This window comes from Protobothrops mucrosquamatus, unplaced genomic scaffold (genome assembly GCF_001527695.2).
Source record: "Protobothrops mucrosquamatus isolate PMUCROS unplaced genomic scaffold, P.Mucros_1.0 scaffold334, whole genome shotgun sequence".
Classification (NCBI taxonomy): domain Eukaryota; kingdom Metazoa; phylum Chordata; class Lepidosauria; order Squamata; family Viperidae; genus Protobothrops; species Protobothrops mucrosquamatus.
In genome coordinates this window covers 328487-337553 of record NW_015386672.1, presented here as the reverse complement: position 1 = coordinate 337553, position 9067 = coordinate 328487, and positions in this window count along the sequence as shown.

Here is a 9067-nt window from a genome sequence, read left to right as displayed (position 1 = left end):
GCCGCTGATTGGACGACAGGCAGCCTGGCTTTGATTTTTAAATCTTTAAAGGTCGTGCACGCCTGCCTTCAGGTCCAAGGAAGTTGCGATAAGCTTGACTGGTTTTAACCTTGGAAGGGAGGCAGGCGCTGCTTTGTGGTTTAGTGTGTTGTGTCAACCCAGCATATTTGTTACTACCTGGGTCAGTGTATTGTGCAAACATTAAAAAAAATGGGTCAAAAGAGAGAGAGAGAGCCAGCATGGTATAGAGGTTAAGGGTTGTGCAAGGACTCCAGAGGGATCAAATCCATTCTCAGCTATGGAAGATCAGTGGGTGACTTTGGGCTTGCCCAGTCTACATCACGGGGGGGGGGGGGGAAATAGGAGGAAGGAGTGATTAGCTGAGTTGCCTACAATATACAGGTATTCATAGGAATAGTCAAATAGTATTTATCTGTGTGTGTGTGTGTGTGTGATATATTTCAGTCAGTTAGTTTACATCAGTGGTTCTCAACCTTTTTAATGCCGCAACCCCAACCGGTCGTAAGTCGAGGACTAAACCGGTCGTAAGTCGAGGACTAAACCGATCGTAAGTCGAGGACTAAACCGGTCGTAAGTCGAGGACTACCCAACTGGTCGTAAGTCGAGGACTTTCCCTTCCCGGGAGCGCCGCGCATGCGTGGTTCTGCCCCCTGCGCCGGCCGAGGCGTAGCTGGCAAGCGGCAGAGACGGAGCAGGCCGACCACCAGCTGGCCCAGCTCAAGGGAGATAAGGCACCTGCCGGAAAAGGGGGGAAAAAATGGCGGACAGCCTTGCTTGGTGACCCCCATGAAATGGTCGATCGACCCCAAATGGGGTCCCGACCCACAGGTTGAGAACCAGTGGTTTACATCCTACTTTTTTGTCCAGGACTTGAAGGCGGATTATTACTGTGCTTGGTTGAGTTATCATATCTTGGACAAAAATCCACACTACCAGTTGGGGGCAGCAAAGAGTGTGTTTTCTATTTCTTTATTGCCCTCTCGGGAGTCTTAGACCCAATTTTTGAAGGCTAATTTCTCCTTGGGATTTTGGCAGAATGCCAGCATAATGACATTTATAATTCATATAAAATCAATAGAATTTATCAGTGCTTTTTTTCTATATAAAAAAAAAAAAGGTGCCGGAACTCACACATGTCATACAACCCGCCTTGCCTACCCTACAAGGTTCCATCCAAAAAAGGTGCCGGAACTCCGTTCTGGGCGTTCTATGACAAGAAAGCCCTGGAATTAATATTTATAATATTAAACAGATATTCCTCCTACAAGTCAGTGCTCTCCTGGTTTTTTTGCCTAAATTTTGTCCATAATAAAAATCTGCTTGGACCAGTGGGATTGATGTAATTCTTATTTTATGTCCACTAGATAGCACCATTGGCTTACTCATAAAGCTATGAGATTGATGCTTTATTAAGACTAGAATCTTTGCATAACAGGCAGTGGAAGAGTACATTTCCAAGACTAAGCTCCAATGAATACAGTAAACCTTGGAATAAAATTAAGAATAATATTGGTGTTATTGAATGGAGCTGAGACCTTTAATTTTTATTTAATTTTATTTTTTTAAAAAAACCTATGATACATGCTCTAATTAAAAAAAACTGGAAATATACATGCTCGGCATCACAAGAAAAGATAGAAAGACCCACACATGGATTAGAGAACAAACAAAAGTATACCATAGCATCAACAGAAAGCAGGACAAGAAGCAACGGATGGAAACTAATCAAGGAGAGAAGCAACCTAGAACTAAGGAGAAACTTCCTGAGAAGTTAGAACAATTAACCAGTGGAACAACCTGCTTCCAGAAGTGGTGAATGCTCCAACACTGGATGTTTTTAAGAAGAAACTGGACAGCCATTTGTCCGAAATGGTATAGGGTTACCTGCCTGAGCAGGGGGTTGGACTAGATGACCTCCAAGGTCCCTTCTTATTCTGTTCTGTTCTCCAAAGCCCCTGAAGGCAGGACAAGAAGCAACGGATGGAAACTAACCAAGGAGAGAAGCAACCTAGAACTAAGGAGAAACTTCCTGAGAAGTTAGAACAATTAACCAGTGGAACAACCTGCCTCCAGAAGCGGTGAATGCTCCAACACTGGAAGTTTTTAAGAAGAAACTGGACAGCCATTTGTCCGAAATGGTATAGGGTTTCCTGCCTGAGCAGGGGGTTGGACTTGATGACCTCCAAGGTCCCTTCCAACTTTTATTATTATTATTATTATTATTATTATTATTATTATTATTATTATTATTATTATTATTATTATTATTATTATTATTATTATTATTACTATTATTATTATTATAGTAAAAGAATTGAAATGGAAATGGGCTGGTCACATAGCAAGAAGAACTGAGGGCAGGTGGACCAAGGCAGTCATAGGATACTACTTGATCAAAAGCATCGAAGAAAGAGACTTAAAACAAGATGGACCGACGACATCAGCAATTATGGCGGGCCCAATTGGCAAAAGGAAGGTCAGGACCGTATAGGTTGGAAACATGCAGAAGACAATGGCCAGAATGATGATGATGGTGAAAAAATAACTATAAAAACATTCAGCAATAGTGTCTAAATAATACAATTAAATTAAGAGCACCCAACCCAGTGGTTTTGCAATGTCAATTGATTCAGATGAGATTTTGGTTTCGGTCTCATGTCTATAAATTTAATGACAAGGTCTCAGAAACCAGCTAGATAACACCACTGCATGAATCACTGGTACGTCATTCCAGGAACACCAAAGGCTCACACCAGATCTTTCTTGTCCAGGTGACCTGAAACAGATGCATAGGTAAAGGCAATCAAAAGCTGCCTTATCAGTAAATAGCATGTGAACAGAAAACAGCCAAAGAGCCCAGGAGTTTTCTAACTGACTTTTGATGAAAGATATGGTGCATAAAAAGTGTTGGCTAACACCGTTGAGCTAAGAATGGCTAAGGTCAAACACTTTAGGGGCTGAAGGCTGATCCAACCGGGTTATCCTGCCAGAGGCAAGAGCAAACGCACTCTTTCGCACTCTTTCCACAGCTTCTTACGGCTACCAGAATATTCCTGCAGCTTGAAGTTGTAGCAAAGATATCGGAGAAGGCAGTTGATCCCATTTGGAGGACCTAAGAGTTCTGTACAAGGTGATAAAATCACCCATCACCACATGCCAAAATCTGCTCTGTGCTTCTGGATTCTTCCATGGGTGATTCTACATGCTTGTAGTTAGCAAACAGACTTTCAGGTCATCCTGGACGTACGACCGTGACTGAGCCCCAAATTTCTGTTGTTCAGTGAGACAGAATTTTGCCCCATTTTATGACCTTTTCGACTCACTTTTGTTAAGTGAATTGCTGCAGTTGATAAGTTAGTGGCCCGGTTGTTAAGTGAATCCAGCTTTCCCCATTGACTTTGCTTGTCAGAAGGTCACAAAAGGGGATCACAGCAACAGTCATAAGTATGAACCAGTTGCCAAGCATCTGGATTTTGATCACATGGCCATGGGGATGCTGGAAAGATCGTAACTGTGAAAAACGGTCATAGGTCACTTTGTTTCAGTGCCGTTGTAACTTTGAACCGTCACTAAATGAACTGTTGTAAGACAAGGACTACCTCTATTTTCCCCCTCCCATCAAATAACTGATATTTTAGTGGTGGCGTCACATGAAAATCAGGTAGTGACCTTGACCAGCTCCTTTAGGATTAAGAGCTATTTTTTTTATTAAACAAATTTATATGGCCACTCAACCAACATACAGGCTGCTTACAAAATTTAAAACCCGCAATATAGGATCCGCTCACTGTGTTGGGTCACGTAGTCTTTCAACCTATAAAATCCTGTTTAAATATTTGGAGGATTGAAACTAACCCATAGGCTCCATTACCCATGGGCTCCGTAGCTGAGTGCAATGCTCACAACACTCCCCTTTTTGTTCTCCCCCTTGCAGAACAAAGATTTTGCAAGCACCAAAATTTAGCAATTTTCTTCATTTTTAAGTCTTGGATTCTTCCAAACTGGGTGGAAAGAAAGACTGTCTTTTCTCCTGTCTAGTTACAGCTGAATAAAATTGCACCAGACCAACTGTTGCTTTTTTGGCAATGGATAATCGGGATTCATAACTGAACTGCTTTAGCCAGTTATTTTCCAATTCTTGGGTGAAACTTAAAACAATGTGTACATTAAGCTTTGTGGCGGATCATTAGCACTTCCAGCTTGTTGACATTCCTGCAACTTGCTAGCAACATAATCCTTTACTTTCTTATTGCTTACAACACCTAGAATTGGGCATCAGATTTGACTCTTGAATGTTCGGCGAACTCTATGGCCAGTCCCACATTTATGCGCCAATGACACGTGATTTTTGACCTAGTGCTCAGAATGAGGATGAAGGAATATCTTGGCCCCCTTCTTGATTCTCTTAAACTTGGGGAGAAGTCAGAGAGAAGAACCTATAAACTATCAAATCAAGAGCAGCAGCGTTTAGCGGGGCAGATTGATAGCCCTTTGGTCATTTCCATGGAATTGAAAAATAATCTGTTGTTCGAGGCTGTTCTGCATTCCATCTCTGGAAAAGAACTGTATCTAAAATAGGGACAATTCAAAGAAGGAAAGGAGTGAGTTTTGCATTATTGTTTCCTGTTAGGATATTCCGCTTTCCCAGATCAGTGCTGTGATTGATGTCCTGTGCCCCCATGTGCCATTCAAGGAAGTAAATACAGGTAGTCCTTGACTTAAAATCACAACTGGGACCAAACTTTCCATTGCTAAGCAAGGCAGTTGCTAAGCAAGCTACACCTGACTTTATGACTTTTTTTTGCCACCGTTGTTAAGCAAATCAATGCAGGCATTAAACAAATCTGGCTTCCCCCATTGACTTTGCTTATTAGATGCCGGCTAGAAAAATCACACATGGCAATCACAGGTCCCCAGAACACTGCAAGTGTGGTAAATGGATAATATATATATCCCGCCCTGAGTCCGAAAGGAGAAGGGCGGGATATAAATGCAATTAATAAATAAAATAAAATAAATAAAAGCACCCCCATTTTGATCATGGAGATGTTACAACGGTCATAAGTGCAAGGACTGGTCCTAAATTACATTTTTCAGTGCCATTGTAACTTTGTCTGGTCTATAAAGGAATGGTTATAAGTAGAGAACGATCTGAAATGTATACTGGTCTTCAGGATGAAGCTTCATGAAGTGAAATTCATTCCGGAGCTTCTACACCGGAGACAAATTCCTTGTGCGTCTAATCACACTTGGCCAATAAAGTATTCTGTTCTTTTCTATTCTATTCTAAATGGCATATAAATGCTAGCCTGTTTCTCACTATTCCTTTTCTGGCTTTAAAGAATTGATCGCTTCTTCTTGATTCACTCCTACATTTCCCATGGGTGCCTTATCCAAAGATGGAGTTATAATTTGGACTCCCTCCACCTCTTTCTTTTGAATTAACTTAGGCTTCTTTGAGAGACAGGAATTCTCTAAAAAGCAGGAAAAAATGGAATGGAATGGAATTAGAATAGAATAGAATAGAATAGAATAGAATAGAATAGAATAGAATAGAATAGAATAGAATAGAATAGAATAGAATAGAATAGGAGCTGGAAGAGACCTTGGAGGTCTTCTAGTCCAGCCCCCTGCTCAAGCAGGAGAGCCTACACCATCTCAGACAGGTGATTGTCCGGTCTCTTCTTAAAAATCTCCAGTGATGGAGAGCCCACGATTTCTGGAGGCCAGCTGTTCCACTGGTTGATTGTCCTCACTGTCAGGAAGTTTCTCCTTAATTCCAGGTTGCTTCTCTCTTTGATCAGTTTCCAACCATTGTTTCTTGTCCTTCCCTCTGGAGCTTTGGTGAACCATCTGCCCCCCTCTGCCTTGTGGCATCTCCTCAGATACTGGAACACTGCTATCATGTCTCCCCTATTTCTTGCAAGCAACAATATTCACAGGTCTGGCAGAAAGAGCAGTTCCCCTGATTTTCATTGCCAAAGGCCATCAGTCTGAAAATGTGATACAGTGACCCATTCGAAAACTCAGCTCTCTGTTGAAAAAGGCAACAATTGCACCGCCTTAACTGATACCCATTGTATTCCAAATCCTCCTTTCCATGCCTTATCTGTGACATTGACCTTGACTTGTCTGTTGTTTGGAGCGTGCTTTTGTTCCCAAGAATTACAATATACAATGGGAAGAAGACAAAACCTTGTTATAAGTAGTACTGTACATTCAAAAATGCAAAGACTGCAAGTCCTTTTAAGCATCTCATATGAGACAGACTTTATAGGCCCTGAAGTAAAACCAGAATTAGAACAATCGGGAAGAATAAGAATGGTAATCTCAACATATTTGGAGTAACATGCCAGGAAAGTAGATTTTGTTACGTGTCTCTGGAATTATACTCAAAGCGAATCAGTGCAGAATTTTGCCAGCTTTTTGTACAGCTCATCACTAAAGTCCTTTCCACCACATACTGGACATGCCTATTTCAGGATCTGAACACTTCTAGTGCCTTCAAGCACAAGTTAACCAAAATAGCTGATTGTTTGTCTTTAAAGTATGTCCTGTTTTCTAAAGGTTAATCCCTTGTTTGAAGAGCTGGTTCAAAGGCAGATTTCTAGCTGTCCCACTTGACCTTCTAAAAATGTTGTTTTGTGATTAAAACCTTAACTAAAATCTATAAACAAACAAACAGGCAGCTAGCACTTCTTTCAGCTTTATATTTCTTTGTTCAAATGTCTCTGGGTCCTTCATTATTCCAAGAACATCCAAGCTTCGTAGGTATTCCTAGAAAACATAATCAAGTAGAGTCTGAAAATGCTCTTGGAAAGAAAAAAAGAGAAACAGAAGAGGTAACATAGAAGCATAAGAAGAAAAGAAGAAGACGAAAGGGATAAAAAAGTCCTTTGATAGGGGGTGGATTTCATTACTCAAACTTTTGAGTTTTTGAGGGGCCATTAATTCCATTGATGACAGCCTGGGAACTGGAATCAGTCAGGTTTTTTTTTGTTTCAAGCATTCTATTAATAAGCTCTCCATCGATTGAGTTTTCATAGCAATAGGAAGTTCACAAAGCACTCACTCAAACATGCACTCGGATTATGTGGGTGGGTGCTTATTTATTTATTTTGGCCCAGGGACATTAGCTGAGCCCTTCCTGAGGATTTATTTCTGTAGATATGTCAGTAGCTTCACAGATGTGTGTCGGGAGGTTAGTTTCTACTGTGATGCTTTTCCGTGTTTCTAAATGGGATGTTAGCCTCTCAGGATCTCTTGTACGTTGGGCAGCTACATAAATTGAAAGAAAATAAATTAGCACATCAACTGTCTATCTGGTATGTGTGTACGTTACCCCGAAAAGAAGCGGCAGGGGGGGCTTTTGGGCAGTGAGTCCCAGGTCTCACAACCCAGCGGGGGAAAGGTGAGAGCTTTGGAGAAGTCATTGGACCAGGAAGGCAGGTGCCTAAGTTGGAGATCTGCCCGTAATGTTTGATTTTAAAAAGTGATAAGTGGCGGAGGGACGGAAGGGGGGAGGGCGGACGCTAGCAAAGGTGAGGGAGGTTTAATGGGAAAGACACAGTCCAGTTGGGGAACAGAAAGGGGGGAAAAAAAGCCTCCTTGACTGCTTTCTCTTGGGGGGAAAAAAACACCTCAGTCTTGTTCATTAACTGCCTCATTTATTCGAGCCTTCATCTCTTTAGGAACTGAAGCTAGGAATCGGAGGCAAAGCCATTTTTAGCCTGGCCTGCTGTGATGTTAAAGGCTATGCTCTGTGATATAAAAGACTATGCTCAGCTACACTGATGGACTATTTTTATTTGTTTCAAATAAATAAAGTCCAGTTGAAGGGAAAGGACTGGAGGCTAGGATGTGCCTTCTTGATAGTTGCTCTGGAACAATTGCTCTTCAGAGATATGGAATGTTTCTAACCTCGTGGCCTGGTGAATTGATATTAGCAACAGAGCTTCTTTTACAGAATACAAAATAACAAGAGTTGGAAGGGACCTTGGAGGTCTTCTAGTCTAACCCCCTGCTCAGGCAGGAGACTCTATATCATAAAGTCTATGGGGCTGCCATAAAGAAGAGGGAGTCAAGCTATTCTCCAAAGCGCCTGGAGGCAGGACAAGAAGCAACGGATGGAAACTAATCAAGGAGAGAAGCAACCTGGAACTAAGGAGAAACTTCCTGATAGTTAGAACAATTAACCAGTGGAACAACCTGCCTCCAGAAGCGGTGAATGCTCCAACACTGGAGGTTTTTAAGAAGAGAATGGACAGCCATTTGTCCGAAATGGTATAGGGTTTCCTGCCTGAGCAGGGGGTTGGACTAGATGACCTTCAAGGTCCCTTCCAACTTTACTACTATTACTACTACTACTACTATTATTATTATTATTATTATTATTATTATTATTATTATTATTATTATTATTATTATTATTATTATTCCTGACAAATGGTGGTGGAATCTCTTCTTTAAAACCTCCAGTGATGGAACACCTTCAACTTCTGGAGGCAAGTTTATTGGATGACCTTGGGCCAAGCTCCACCTCACAATCCAACTCAGCGCGTAGGGTTGTTATGGTGAGGATAAAATGAGGGGAGATAACTTCCCCTCCCATTTATACCACCATGAGCTTCCTTGATTAAGTAGCTTTAATCATTCAAGAAGACTTCTTCAGGAAATAAGGGAGTATCCACCAATAAAATACATTTATGATCATACTTAGTCACAAAACCTTTAAGTCAGCCACAGCCTATGATCAGGGACATAAGGGGTGAGGCACTACCCATGTTCAAGTCAGAGCAAGCATCAATGAATTCATCAAGCATTCGTGTCCAGCATTAATCTTTCAAGCGGTGAGATAATATTAATCACCAACTTGGGCTGGGTCTGGCTTGTTGTTCAAGGAATTCACACAGGCAAGCGTAATATCTGTAGCTTCCTGGTAGGAGCTTTGCTGAACTTCATCCCCCCAATAAATCTCTAGTCTGAAGGAGCCTTGAAGCCCTAAAACGTCTCCATGCATCACTCAAGCAACTTTGATGTGATCAGC